General features: G+C 41.0%; 1 pseudogene; it reads right to left on the reverse strand.

Annotated features, from left to right (window-relative positions):
- Window positions 1-13,810: 13,810 nt before the first annotated feature.
- LOC114896213 lies at window positions 13,811-15,078 on the reverse strand (annotated as a pseudogene).
- Between the last annotated feature and the right edge of the window lie 354 nt (window positions 15,079-15,432).

A 15,432-nucleotide genomic window follows, 5' to 3' on the forward strand; every position in this document is an offset into this window, starting at 1 on the left:
ACAGCTCCTTCAGCTCCCCCCCCCCGCCCCGTTCTCTTCCTCACAGGCATTTCCTCCAATAAGTGTCTTACAGGTCTAATCCCATCTTGGCATCTACTTTTCAGAAGACCTGATCAATGAGGAAATTGTTTAGGTATTGAAATGGAAAGACCTCCAAGATATCAATATATTTTTAAGTGAAAAAAAAAGCAAGAATCAGGAGAGTGTCCATAATATGCTAACATTTTTATACAAAAGAAAAAATACATACTTTCTTGTGTATGCATGACCTATCTGTAAAAGGACCACAAGAAACTGTTTGCTCAGGGAAGGAAAACTGTGCTTGAGAATCAGAGGTAGGAGGGAGAATTTGTACTGTATACCTTTCTGAATTCTGATCCATGAAATACTGCCTTTTCAAAAGGTAAGTAAATAAAATTTAAATGAAAAAAAATAGAAACTTGGCTAAAAAGGAAGGAGAAAGATAGATAGGATTGTGGCTACCATGGTCAAGGGAGGTTCAGAGTTTTGTTATTAGTTTGTGTTTAATAAGGGGAAGGAACTTTTCATATATATATTTTCTATTGGAATATATTTGCTTTACAGTGTTGTGTTAGTTTCTGCTGTACAGCAAAGTGAATCAGCTATATGTGTACATATATCCCCTCTTTTATGGATTTCCTTCCCATATAGGTCACAACAGAGCATTGAGGAGAGTTCCCTGTGCTATACAGTCAGTTCTCATTAGTTATCTATTTTATACATAGTAGTGTATATATATCAATCCCAATCTCCCAATCCATACCACCCTCCCTCCCCCCTTGGTATCCATACATTTGTTCTCTACATCTGTGTCTCTATTTCCACTTTGCAAATAAGTTCATCTATACCATTTTTCTAGATTCCACAAATAAGCGTTAATATACGATATTTGTTTTTCTCTTTCTGACTTACTTCACTCTGTATAACAGTCTCTAGGTCCATCCACATCTCTGCAAATGGCACAATTTCATTCCTTTTTATGGCTGAGTAATATTCCATTGTATATATTTACCACATCTTCTTTATCCATTCCTCTGTTGATGGACATTAAGGTTGCTTCCATGTCCTGGCTATTGTAAATAGTGCTGCAATGAACATTGTGGTACATGACTCTTTTTGAATTATGGTTTTCTCCAGGTATATGCCCAGGAGTGGGATTGCTGGATCATATGGTAGTTCTCTTTTTAGTTTTTTAAGGAATCTCCATACTGTTCTCCATAGTGGCTGTATCAATTTACATTCCCACCAACAGTGCAAGAGGGTTCCCTTTTCTCCACACCCTCTCCAGCATTTATTGTTTGTAGATTTTTTGATGATGGCCATTCTGACCAGTGTGAGGTGATACTCATTATAGGAACTTTTCATATATTGAAGGAAAAGAGCTGGTGGAAAAAGAAAAGGTGAAACCAATACTCTTCAGTACAGTGTTCAATAAATTACATGAGATATTGAACACTTTGTTAAAATAGGCTTTGCGTTAGATGATTTTGCCCAACTCTAGGCAAATGTAAGTGTTCTGAGCATATTTAAGGTAGGCCAGGCTAAGCTATGATGTTCAGTAGGATAGGTGTATTAAACACATTTTCAACTTAACAAGATTTTCCACTTAACGATGGGCTTAACGGGACATAACCCCATTGTAAATCAAGGAAGATCCGTAATAACTTTTCATTTCTATTTGACATGGGAAGCATGATCAAATGCAGAGAAAAAAAGCGGTGGCAGTAAGGGCAGGGGGCTTGAAGAAGGAATGATGATTTTGGCAAGTAAGTGGAGTGAGAATGAGAGCTAACATTTACTGGATCCTAGGCATTTTATATAAGCTAGCTAAATATGTAATCCTTACAACCACCATGGGAGGAAGGTATGCATTATCTCCATTTTACAGATAAAAATACTGAGGCTCCAGGAGGATAGTTTGTGTAGTCAGTCAATGATAGGATTTAATCCCCAGTCTCTAAGACAATAGAGAACAAAGACTGCACTGCCAAGTATCAGTGTCATTTATCAAGATCAAAGTATCCCAATGAGACATTTATCCTTTTGTCGCACTCTATTTTATATGTTAAAATTACCGCCTCTGCTTTTTTTTCTTCATATTTGGTTGATATCAGTCACTAGTTCCCCTTTCTCAGTGCATGGAAGAGTCATAGAGCTTATGAAATACAGAAAATTTATAGTTGCCACTGCCACTGAGATGTTCATTGTCTCAGTATGTATAAGAGGCCTTCCTTGCCTTTGTTCTTTCCACTCAACCAGCAACAGTTCTCTGGCCAATCAGATTTTACATGTAAATACCTGTTATGCTTCTGGGAGGCATATTCATTTTACTTAAACATTGGTTTAAAGTCTGAGAACAAAGATCCTTTTAATAAGGATGGTCTAAGCTTAAAGGCTGTTGGAGAAACAGATTCTGGTCTCTTCAGTACAGAGTCAATGTCAGGGAAGCTGAAGAAGAGGAATGGGAGGCAATGGGACTAAGAATCAGACCTCTCTCCCTACTGGATGAGGATGCAGGCCAGACTAAGGGAGGGATACCCACCTGCTGCTGATAGGGTGTAGGAAGAGGTTGATGCCTGTGTCAGTTTCCTAGCGCTGTTGTAACAAATTACCATAAACTGAGTGTCTTAAAACAAAAGAAATTTATTCTCTCACAGTTCTGGAGGCCAGAAGTCTGAAATCAAGATGTACAGAGGGTTGGTTCCTTCTACGGGCCCAAAGGGAAAATGTGTTCCATGCCTCTCCATTAGATTCTGGTGGTTGCTGGTAAGCCTTGACATTCCTTGGCTTGTGGCAGCATAACTCCAATATCTGGCTCTATCTTCACATGGCCTTCTTTCATCTATGTCTGTGTCCAAATCCCCCTCTTCCTAAAAGGACATCAGTCATATTGGATTTAGGCCCCAACCTAATCCAGTATGTCCTTGTTGTAACTTGTATGCATCTACAAAGACCTTATTTCCAAATAAGATCACACTCAGATTCCAGGTGGACATGAATTTGGGGGGGACGCTATTCAACCCAGGATAGTGCCTGAGCTTTGACTCTGTCTCTGAATGAGGGGCCATCCTGAAAAAGGGAAGAAAATTGTCCTTGACTTAACTCACACCACATTCAGTGGGAGTGAGAGGGGATCTTTGGGATCCGCAGACTGGGCTTTATTTTGTGGTTTTTTTGGTTTTTTAATAAATTTTATGCTACGTGTATTTTCTTTTAAAGAATTTGATTTTTTAAATTTATTTATTTAGTTATTTTGGCTGCGTAGGGTCTTCATTGCTGCACGCGGGCTTTCTCTAGTTGCGGCGAGCGGGGGGCTACTCTTTGTTGCGGTGCGCGGACTTCTCACTGCGGTGGCTTCTCTTGTTGCGGAGCACGGGCTCTAGGCACGCGGGCTTCAGTAGCTGTGGCTCGTGGGCTCTAGAGCTCAGGCTCAGTACTTGTGGCACACGGGCTTAGTTGCTCTGCAACATGTGGGATCTTCGCGGACCAGGGCTCGAACCTGTGTCCCCTGCAGTAGCAGGCGGATTCTTAACCACTGCGCCACCAGGGAAGTCCCTATCCCTTCATTCTTTAAATTTCTTAGCCCCACTATAGCATGAATTGTTCCCTGACACCAGAATGCAGCCTGCCCTAGGTGTTAAACAAAAAAACAAATAAATGATAACCACCCAGAAATTAATAGGGCCTAATCACATGCCAGTAAGGAATTTGAAAAGTTTGATCTAAACATTTAAAAAATGAGTTTATTTGACATAGGTAGAGAATGAAAGAATAAAGTGATGGTTTCAACAGTTTGTTCAAGTCAAAAGGAAAGGTTGGATTTCCCTGGTGGTGCAGTGGTTAAGAATCTGCCTGCCAATGCAGGGGACATGGGTTCAAGCTCTGGTCCGGGAAGATCCCACGTGCTGCGGAACAACTGAACCCGTGCACCACAACGACTGAGCCTGTGTTCTAGAGACCACGAGCCACAACTACTGAGCCCACATGCTGCAACTACTGAAGCCCTCGCACCTAGAGCCTGTGCTCCACAACAAGAGAAGCCACTGCAATGAGAAGCCCCCGCACCACAACAAAGAGTAGCCCCCACTCGACACAACCAGAGAAAACCCGCGCGCAACAACGAAGACCCAATGCAGCCAAAAATAAATAAATAAATAAATTTATTTTTTAAAAAAGGAAAGATCGGGGGTTTCCCTGGTGGCGCAGTGGTTGAGAGTCCGCCTGCCGATGCAGGGGACACGGGTTTGTGCCCCGGTCCGGGAAGATCCCACATGCCACAGAGCGGCTGGGCCCGTGAGCCATGGCCGCTGAGCCTGCGCGTCCGGAGCCTGTGCTCCACAACGGGAGAGGCCACAACAGTGAGAGGCCCGCGTACCGCAAAAAAAAAAAAAAAAGGAAAGATCGGTGTGCCCAGCTTCCAATGGGTTAGTCGTGAGGAGAACTGAGCTGCAAATCTTGCATATCAGGTTCACTGCATATGTGATGGAATTAGTAAGCAAAGTCATGAATTTTTTAATGCTTATGCCCTTAGTCATGACCAGTTTATAAGCTATGTGGAAGTCAAATTTGAATATGGATAAAATTTCTCTTAACAGTCGTATCTAAGTCAAGGAAATTTATTGAAGAGATTTACTAAGTTGTTTCCTCATGGTTTAAGGCTCAACTCAGGATCATCTCTTTCAGAAAGTCTTCTCTTCCCTCCCCCAGACCAGGTTGGGTGCCCCTCATCCGTACTGGTAACATCCTGTGAGACCTCTCTGCACTTTGCTTATCTTATGCATACCATGTTTATCTGTCTTTCTTCCCAGATAGTCTATGACCTCCTCAATGAGCAAGGATTAGATTGGTTGCTTTCCACATTCTTATATTTGATTATTTTTTTTGTCTGGGTATACAATTCCAAGTTAAAAATGAATTTTTCTCGGAACCATGAAGGCATTACCCCCACTACTTTCTAACATTCAGTGGTTCAGATGTGTTATAAGACTGTTTTACCCCTTCTTAAGTGTCCTATTTTTCCCATAGAAATGTTTAGCATCTGTTCTGTAATCTTGAAGATATAATCTTTCACAGGGATGTGTCTGGTTGTGGGTATTTTTCATTCATTTTGCTCTGTCATTTCCTCTGGTATTTTCCTTCCTCTTCTCCAATGCTGTCACGTCACTACCCCTTTTTGCACCCTTTGGCTGCAAACTGAATCACTGTGCTGTACACCTGAAACTAAGACAATATTTAAATCAACTATACTTCAATTTTAAAAAAATCAGACGAGCTAGTGTCTTTGGCAGGTGATTAATATATGTAAGCAATGATACTAATCGGTCTTAACACTTCTGAAATGTTAATTCTTTATTAGCTGAACCTAAAATAAATCAATAAGAGTATTGAAACATAATAAGGATGAAATCCAAAATCTGTTGAACGGGAACAATATCAGTGGTATGTCATATATGAAGATTATTGTGTGTGATCATTTGGTTTTATGATTATGATATGTTTTAGTAAATGCACTAGTTATTATCCTTGCTGATGTATTTTTGCTAATCTTTCATCAAGTGAAAGTTTTGTTGTAATGATACATATCAGACTGTATTCAGTGTTACAGAATCAGTATTCTACAGAGAATGAAGAAATAAAGCACTACCTTAACTGGAAAAAAAAGAAAAGAATCAGGCAAGTGTGCAGTTATATGTACAAAGATGAACATGACTATGGTTTTTATGATAAAAGTTAGAAACAGTTTAAATAATGGTTAAATAAATAATAGCATATCCCTTCAGTGGATTACACTGCAGCCATTTAAAAGAATGGTATAGGGCTTCCCTGGTGGTGCAGTGGTTGAGAATCTGCCTGCTAATGCAGGGGACACGGGTTCGAGCCCTGGTCTGGGAAGATCCCACATGCCACGGAGCAGCTAAGCCCATGCGCCACGACTACTGAGCCTGCGCTATAGAGCCCGTGAGCCACAAGTGCTGAGCCTGCGTGTCTGGAGCCTGTGCTCCGCAACGAGAGGCTGCGACAGTGAGAGGCCTGCGCACCGCGATGAAGAGTGGCCCCTGCTCACCGCAACTAGAGAAAGCCCTCGCACAGAAATGAAGACCCAACACAGCCAAAAATAAATAAATTAATAAAATTAAAAAACAAAAGAATGGTATAGATCTAATTTGTATTAATAAAAAGGAATATCCATTTATAGTGTGGAGTAAACAACAAACAAAACACCTCACAATAGTTTATAAACTATGGATAATTTGCCATAATATTTTTCATATAGGGTATCTCCCAAACATTTCTGATCATGCATTTTTGTTTTAAACTGTTAGGAAATTCATAGGAATTCTATGCTAATATTTTCACTTTTAAATCACAAAACATAAGATATCAAATGGCTTAAGTTGGGAGGTTTTAAATATCTATATACACCTTCATTTATTTTACTGAGAGTGAACCTCATGGGAAGAGCAAGTTAATAATATTTATAAGCTGATGAAGGGTTGGTCCCTATTTGTAGGTACAAAAGAATATTTTCTTCCAGTTGTCTACATGCCTTCTATAGAGATTAGAAGAATTCTGGCTGAAGTTTTAGCATCCCCGTCTGTAACTGATACATAAAATATTCCTCTGATTGTGTAAATTAAGTCTTCCAAGAATTAGAGATAATCCATTTCTAAAAAGCTTATTAAGAATTTTTTTCAGCCTCTGCTGGGTTTTAGTAATTAAGGAAGAAGAAAAAATTCAGTCTATATTCCATCTGTATTTAGTCCGCAAGCATAAAGAACCATAGACCCCTTAAAAGTCACATTTTCATTTTCTTAACAACTACTTTCTAATTGCACCCTTGAAATATATCCCATTAAATTGTTTGATGCTCCTTGGAAAAGGACCTGTGTTATGTGATACAGTCCTTTTGGACCTTAATACCAAGGAAATTGTCTCTGGAATAATTTCCTTATGTAATTTACTGAGTTTTCCTTTTTGATTTGGTGATTAGGAAGCTCAGTGTTAATATTTCAAACTCGCCTATAGTAACTGTGTTAGGCTATGTGGTAGGTGTTTTCCTATTCTACTTTCACTGATTCTAATTTGTTTTAATTTAAACTTTTCTGTATGTGTCTCATAAACTATTTCATTCTTTATGGAAACTTTTATAATTTATATCTTACCTATTCATGAACAACTGGTCATTATTTTAATACCTATCGTTTCTTATGGATTTATAAAAATGGTGTCTCCTACACACTTGAGTGATACAGGGAAAAGTTATTTTATTCTCTCCAGGCAAGACATGAAAAAGGAAAGTAAATAAACTAGCATTACTGCATACCTACCATGTGATAGGCACTGTCATAGGCAGTTTTTAGCATACATTATCTTTTTATCCCTTTAACAATCTTGTGAAATAAGATCCTACATTTAGATATGTTAAGTGATTTGCTGTCACACTGTTATTTAGGAGTGGACCTCAAATTCTGATTCTTTAAATCATGCTTTCTCCATTGTATTATAACCACCTCCAAATTTTATTACTGCTAGTCATCAGCAACTGCACCTTTAAAGCATTTTTCTAGGGCAGTACCTCTCAAACATTAATGTACAGATGAACCACCTGAGGATCTGGTTACAATGCAGATTCTGATTCAGTAGGGCTGGGGAAGGGCCTGAGCATGTGCACTTCTAACTGCACGCAGTTGGCGCTGATGCTGATTCTGCTGATCCTGGGCCACACTGAGTAGCAAATTTTCAGAGTGTGTTAACACCACGGTTATCTAAGTAGTTACTATATCAAAGGTATGAAATTGAACAGATGCAGCATTTCTAAAATTGCCAACAGGGCTTCCCTGGTGGCGCAGTGGTTGAGAGTCTGACTGCCGATTCAGAGGACACGGATTTGTGCCCCGGTCCGGGAAGATCCCACATGCCGCGGAGCGGCTGGGCCCGTGAGCCATGGCCGCTGAGCCTGCGCGTCCGGAGCCTGTGCTCCACAACGGGAGAGGCCACAACAGTGAGAGGCCCGCATACTGCAAAATAAATAAATAAATAAAATAAAATAAAATAGCCAACAAAATAATCAACGAATGCAGCTGAAACCTCACACCTAGTCTCACAATGGGACTCAAACCCAATCACACCTCACATGGGATTCGAACGTAGCCGAAAGTCAGATTGGGACTTGAGCCCACGGGCCGGGACTTGAGCCCACGTCTTTTAATTAAAATCACTCACGTGGTGTCCGGACTTACTGAAGCTCAGATTCTTTTATATATATATATATATATATATAGGCTGCGTTGGGTCTTCGTTGCTGTGTGCAGGCTTTCTCTAGTTGTGGCGAGCAGGGGCTACTCTTTGTTGGGGTGCACGTGGTTCTCTTTGCGGTGGCTTCTCTTGTTGCGGAGCATGGGCTCTAGGCACGCAGGCTTCAGTAGTTGTGGCACATGGGCTCAGTAGTTGTGGCTCACGGGCTCTAGAGTGCAGGCTCAGTAGTTGGGGCGCACGGGCTTAGTTGCTCCGCAGCACATGGGATCTTCCCAGACCAGGGATCGAACCCATGTCCCCTGCATTGGCAGGCGAATTCTTAACCACTGCACCACCAGGGAAGTCCTGAAGCTCAGGTTCCTTATGTCTCGGCACAGAAGGAATTCAGTGAGAGGCAAAGTGACAGGCAAGTAGATTTATTAATATAGGACTCTCGCGAGGGATACAAGCAGGCAGCCAAGGGGACTCTGCCCTGAGAACTAAGTGGGAAAGCAGGTTTATTCAGGGAGATACACACTCCATAGACAGAGTGTGGGCCATTTTTATGGCCTGGGTAATTTCATAGGCTAACAAGTGGGAGGATTATTCCAACTATTTTGGAGAAGGTACAGAGATTTCCAGGTATTGGGCCACCACCCACTTTTTGGTCTTTTATGGTCGGCCTTGTAACTGTCATGGCACCTGTAGCATGCTAATGTATTACAATGAGCATATAATGAGGCTCAAGGTCTACTGAAAGTCGAATCTTCTGCCATCTTGGGCCGAATCAGTTCTAACCAGTTGATGTCTTATCCTCAATGGCTGTGTCATTCTTTTAAAGGTAGTGCCCTGCCCCCTTCCTTCCTGTTTCACAACTGTGTGCAGTGACTATACACAACTTAGAGAATCCTGAGGCTTTGTTTCCTGTGTATAACAGCCTTATGTGGGGTGGTATTACTCCCACAGCAGACAATTCTTCAGATAACTAGAGGAAAAATCTAGTCAACTGAAAAAACCTCATTTCCTAATCATGTTGGTTAAGTATATTCTTTTCCAAGCCTGCCAGATTTCTGGATGAATCCAGCATTCATACAGACGACTCATGATACCCTAAGCTCCAATCTTTATTATCTTCCCTCCATTTCAGCCACCCTAGCAGTATGGGAGATTAGAGACACAGAATAACCCTCTCTCTCTCTCTCTCTCTCTCTCTCTCACACACACACACACACACAAACCTGCTTAGAACATGAGAAACATCTGTTCAAATACATTATTGAGCTAGCAAAAAGTTAAGGAACACTCAGAGGCCAAAGCCAAGTGAAAGCAGGAATTTGGAGAGGAAAAGAAACACAAAAGGAAGATTTTATAGGGGGTGGAGGGTATCTTCTAAATTCTGGTGACCTTGAACTAGAGTTCTAATGGTCATGAAGGATATGGGAACAGGAAACAAGGCCAAGACCCCAGCCAAGGTAGGGAGTCTAATAGGACATCCTCACAAACAACTAGGACACCTTACCTGTCTTGACCTTGGCTCTAGATAGAAGGGAAGGAAAAGCTACCAAAATAATTTGCAAATACAAGCAAAGATTCGTGGCCCAATTCAAACTACCTTTTTTTTTTTTTTTGCGGTACGTGGGCCTCTCGCTGTTGTGGCCTCTCCCATTGTGGAGCACAGGCTCCAGACGCGCAGGCTCAGCGGCCATGGCTCACGGGCCCAGCCGCTCCGCGGCATGTGGGATCTTCCTGGACCAGGGCACGAACCCGTGTCCCCTGCATCAGCAGGTAGACTCTCAACCACTGCGCCACCAGGGAAGCCCTCAAACTACCTCTTGTTAGGAGATAATTCTTCATGACTCTGTCAAGTTTCTGCACATCTTGTGAGCAGAGGTACTGACTGTCTTTTCAACAGTTTATATAGTGAGCAGTCTTGGAGGATAATGATGGCACCTCCTTCTGGAGACAGATTTGCTTACAACCTTGGAAGATAGCCATAATGTCTACCTCTGGGAAAAAAGGCAGTCATGCTTACTGCCCATTATAAACTATCCATGTTCTGCAAGTTCTGTGTTCCTTTCCTGTAGTGAGACCTACTGCATGTATAGATGTCACCTAGCCCACTTTGTGTGCCCTGTGGGAATTGGAATTGGGATTTGGGGAGCCAACACAAATGCTGACACTCTGTTATTGGTTTGAGTAATAACCTGCCCTTAGTCTATGTCACAAGAGTAGCATGTCTTCTGCTAAAATCCATGCAACTATGGCAGGCTAACTGTGGCAGGTAAAATCTCAGACCTTTCACAGTTCTTAATGTCTAGGTGGCCCCAAACACTTTATGCTGAAATTTTATTTTAAATTGGTCCTAGGTTGGTAGTACCCATAGACAGCTAGTATAAGCAAAAGAAAATCCTCTCTAGAGAACACCCTTCAACTCAGGCCTCAAACATTTCCCACAGATAATGTAAAGGAGCCATGAGCTTTCAGTCAATTTATAAAACACACAAGAAAAAAAGGTATGATGAGTTAGAAGCAATTTCAGAAAAGCTTCAGATATTAGAATTGCTACAGAATATAAAATAAGTGTGTTTAACATCTTTAAAGAAATAAAAGATAAGGTTGAAAATTTGAGTAAGAAACAAGAGGTTGTTAAAAAATGACTAGTCAATTTGCAAAAGAACAAAATAAGACCTCTAGAAATGAAATATATAATTGTTGAAGTGAAAATTTTAATGAACGGGTTAAACATCATTAGAGATGTAGCTGAAAAGAGAATTAGTACACTGGAAAATAGATCTAAAGAAATTACCCAGAATGTAATAGAGAGCAAATATGAAAGCAAGATTACAAGCCATGAAAGATAGAGTAAAAAGGTTGATATATGTTGAATCAGAGTCCAGAAGAAAAGAATGAAGAGGCAATATTAAAGTGATAATGGCTGAAATTTTTCCAGAATTGGTGAAAGAAACTGTTAGTTTCCTACCACAATGTAACAAATTACCATAATTTAATGGCTTAAGACAACACAAATTTATTACCTTACAATTCTGTAGGTGAAAAGTCCAATTCAAGTCTCACTGGGCTAAAATCAAGAGGTTGACAGGTCTGTGTTCCTTTTTGGAGTCTCTAGTAGAACATCTATTTGCTTGACCTTTGCAGTTTCTAGAAGCTGCCTATATTCCTTGGTTTCTGGCCCTCTTCCTCCATCTTCAAAACCAGCAACAGCAGGTCAAGTTTTTCTCATATCACATCATTTCTGACCCTTCCTTTTCTGCCTCCCTTTTCCATAATGAAGGACCTTTGTGATTATATTAGGCTCACCTGGATAATCCAAGATCATCTCTCTATTTTAAAGTCATCTAATTAGCAATCTTATTTTCATCTGCAACCTTAATCCATCTTTGTCAGGTAACCTAACATATTCATAGGTTCTGAAGATTAGGACATGGACATCTTTGAGGGTTTATTAATCTGCCTACCATAGACATTAATCTACATGTCCAAGAACCCCAATAAATTTTAAGTAGAATAAAAAGAACCTATGCCTAGTCAAAATCCATAGTCATGTCATAAGGAAACTTCAGAATGCCAAAGACAAAGAGAATATATGAAAACAGCCAGGGAGAAGAAAGATTTCCTACAAGTGGACAATAATTATACTAATAGTTGACCTAACGCAACAACTCAAGTCAAAGGCAAAAGAATATCTTTATTCTTTTAAGAACAAATAATAGTCAACTTACACTTATTTACCCAAAAATTATATTTTAAGAACAAGTGATGGGGAGGGGATAAACTGGGAGATTGGGATTGACATATATACACTAATATGTATAAAATAGAAAAGTAATAAGAACCTGCTGTATAAAAAATAAATAAAATTCAAAAAACAAAAACCCTTTGGGTGACTTTGATTGTTTGCTGATTTTCAGAAGTGTTTTGTGTGTGTTTTATGGGGGAAAGAGAAGGAACTCTTAAATAAATCTAAAAAAAAAAACCACGTGATTAACAATTTTCTAACCAAGTGTAAACTCAGAGAATTTTCCACTCAAAGACACTCAAGATCTTCTAAAGGGCACACTAGGCTGAAATTAAGCACACATGGATCTGAGATGCAAAAAAGAATGATGAAAAAAGAAACTGCAGAATATGCATTAGCCAGACTTTTACTACAATGTGCTGCATAATAAACCACACCATAAATTTACCAACAATAAGCATTTATTCTCATGCTTACTGGTCTGCAGGCCCACTATGGTTTAGCTGATCTAGGTTGCCTCAGCTCTGCATCAAGCTTCAGGCTGCAGGTTGGGCTCAGGCTTGCTCTTCTTGTCTCACTCTGGGTGCAAGGGCTGAAGGGGAAGTAACTATTGTTGACCAGTGTGTGTATCTCCCACTAGATTGCAAGTACTTTGGGGAATGGTGAGGAGCATACTTTATTCACTATGGAATTCCTGGTAGCTTGTACTTTGCCTAATACCAAGTGGGAATTCAAGAAGTTTTTGCTAAAGAGATGCATAAATCAACCATAATTGCCATTATGAATTGTAAGTATGTTACAGTTATGGATTGCATTCATAATTGCCCAAGAGCCCAGCAAGTGTTAGTACTTAGTACATGTCCAATAATATATTTCAGCACTTTAAAGGAAAGAGAGAGGCACTTCCCTGGTGTTCCAGTGGCTAAGACTCTGTGCTCCCAATGCAGGGGGCCTGGGTTCCATCCTTAGTCAGGGAACTAGATCCCAAGCACTGCAGCAAAAAAGATCCCGTGTGCCGCAACTGAGACCCAGCGCAGCCATATAAGTAAGTATTTAAAAAAAAAAAAAAAAAAGAAGGAGAGAGGGAGGGAAGAAAGGAGGAAAAGAGAAAGGAGAGAATTTGATAGATTTTTAAAGTAAATGTATCTAAAGTGACCTGTGCTTACCTATTAAACCTTTCAATTCACTTGGCCTGTTGATAACAAAATAATTTTCTATTGTTAACATGGCCTTTTGAAGATAGGTCTCCAAAATATAGAGACAATTTTTAAGTTGAAGTATAGTTGATTTACAATGTTGTGTTAATTTCTGCATTACAGCAAAGTAATTCAGTTATACATATATATACATATTCTTTTCCATTATGGCTTATTACAGGATATTGAATATAGTTCCCTGTGCTATACAGTAGGTCTGTATCTGCTTTATATATAGCAGTTTGTATCTATTAATTCCAAACTCCTAATTTATCCCTCTTCCATTCCCCTTCCCCTTTGGTAACTGTAAGTTTATTTTCTATATCTTTGAGTCTGTTTCTGTTTTGTAAATAAGTTCATTTGTGTAATATTTTAGATCCCACATGTAAGTGATATCATATGGCATTTGTCTTTATCTTTCTGATTTACTTCACTTAGTATGACAATCTCTAGGTCCATTCATGTTGCTGCAAATGGCATTATTTCATACTTTTATATGGCTGAGTAGTATTCCATTGTGTGTGTATATATATATATATATATATCACATCTTATTTATTTTTTAAACCAGCTTAATTCACTTTATTTTTCTCATATAAAACTATGTGGTGGCTACAGCTGGAGCCTGGGTCCTCTGCAGGGAAACTCTGGTGTGGGTCTCTACAAGATGGTCAGTGAATTGCTGATATGGAGACTTGGTGAACACCGTCTCTTTCCAGAGATCAGAAGTGAGATAACTGTAGGTCTTGGAATGGCATCAAAAGTGGTCTTGGGGGCTTCCCTGGTGGTGCAGTGGTTGGGAATCCGCCTGCCAATGCAGGGGAAACGGGTTTGAGCCCTAGTCTGGGAAGATCCCACATGCCGTGGAGCAACTAGGCCCATGCGCCACAACTACTGAGCCTGCACTCTAGAGCCCGTGAGGCACAACTACTGAGCCAACATGCTACAACTGCTGGAGCCCTCGCACCTGGGGCCTGTGCTCCGCAGCAGGAGAAGCCACCACAATGAGAGGCCCGTGCACCACAATGAAGGGTGGCCCCCACTCGCCGCAACTAGAGAAGGCCCGCACGCAGCAGCAAAGACCCAATGCAGCCAAAAATAAATAAATTAAATAAATAATTTTTTTAAAAATTAAAAAAAAAAGTGGCCTTGGTGAAGTTGCCTAGTGTGGTGGTGCAGCTCCGGGGAGAGGTGTAGCAGTCATTAATTCTGGCCATCTTCAGTAGCTCCTTGGGCACAGGGGCTGAGATGATGCCAGTGCCCCTGGGAGCAGGGATGAGGCACACCAGCACAGAGCCACAGTGGCCAGTCACCCTGCAAGGGACGGTATGGGTCTTGGCTGATCTTTTTCCCTCAGTAGCATCATCACACATGGACGATGGAGAGCTTGGCCAGAATCATGGCCTCATGGGTGGCAGTGGCTACCTCCTTACAACGCTCGACACCCAAACCAACATGTCCATTGTAATTCGCAATGGCGACAAATGCCTTGAACCTGGTCCACTAGCCAGCACGGGTGTGATTTTACACAGGCATAATCTTCAAAACCTCGTCCTTGAGGGATGCCCCCAAGAAAAAGTCAATGATCTCAGATTCCTTGATGGACAGAGAGAAGAGATAGATCTTCAGGGACTTGATCTTCATGTCCTTGACCAAGCAGCCCAGCTTGGTGTTGGGGAGCCACTCCTTGTGGCTCCTTGTCCTCAGCCTTGCCTCCGTGAGCTCTGCCGTCTGTGTCCCCACCGAGACCCGGGCCAAAACCCCGGACCCAGACGCTGCTACCAAAGCCTCTGCAGAAGACACTGGGGCCTCCCATTCCAGGGCCCCGGGGCCTCTGGGCCCTCTCGCAGCACTGCCATCATCCACCATTTGGTGTTTTTACAGCGAAGAAGCTATACCACATCTTCTTTATCCATTCATCTGTCGATGGACATTTAGATTGCTTCCATGTCTTGACTATTGCAAATAGTGCTACTATGAACATTGGGGTGCATGTATCTTTTCGAGTTAGAGTTTTCTCCAGATACGTGCCCAGGGGTAGGATTGCACGATCATATGGCAACTCTGTTTTTAGATTTTTAAGGAACTTCCATAATATTTTCCATAGTGGCTGCACCAATTTACATCCCCACCAACAGTGTAGGAGGGTTCCCTTTTCTCCACACCCTGTCCAGCATATTTTACTTGTAGACTTTTCTTTTTTTTTTTTTTTTTTGGCGGTAC

The sequence above is a fragment of the Monodon monoceros genome, unplaced genomic scaffold, assembly GCF_005190385.1.
Source record: "Monodon monoceros isolate NGI ecotype Baffin Bay Population unplaced genomic scaffold, NGI_Narwhal_1 Super_Scaffold_15, whole genome shotgun sequence".
In the NCBI taxonomy this organism is placed as follows: domain Eukaryota; kingdom Metazoa; phylum Chordata; class Mammalia; order Artiodactyla; family Monodontidae; genus Monodon; species Monodon monoceros.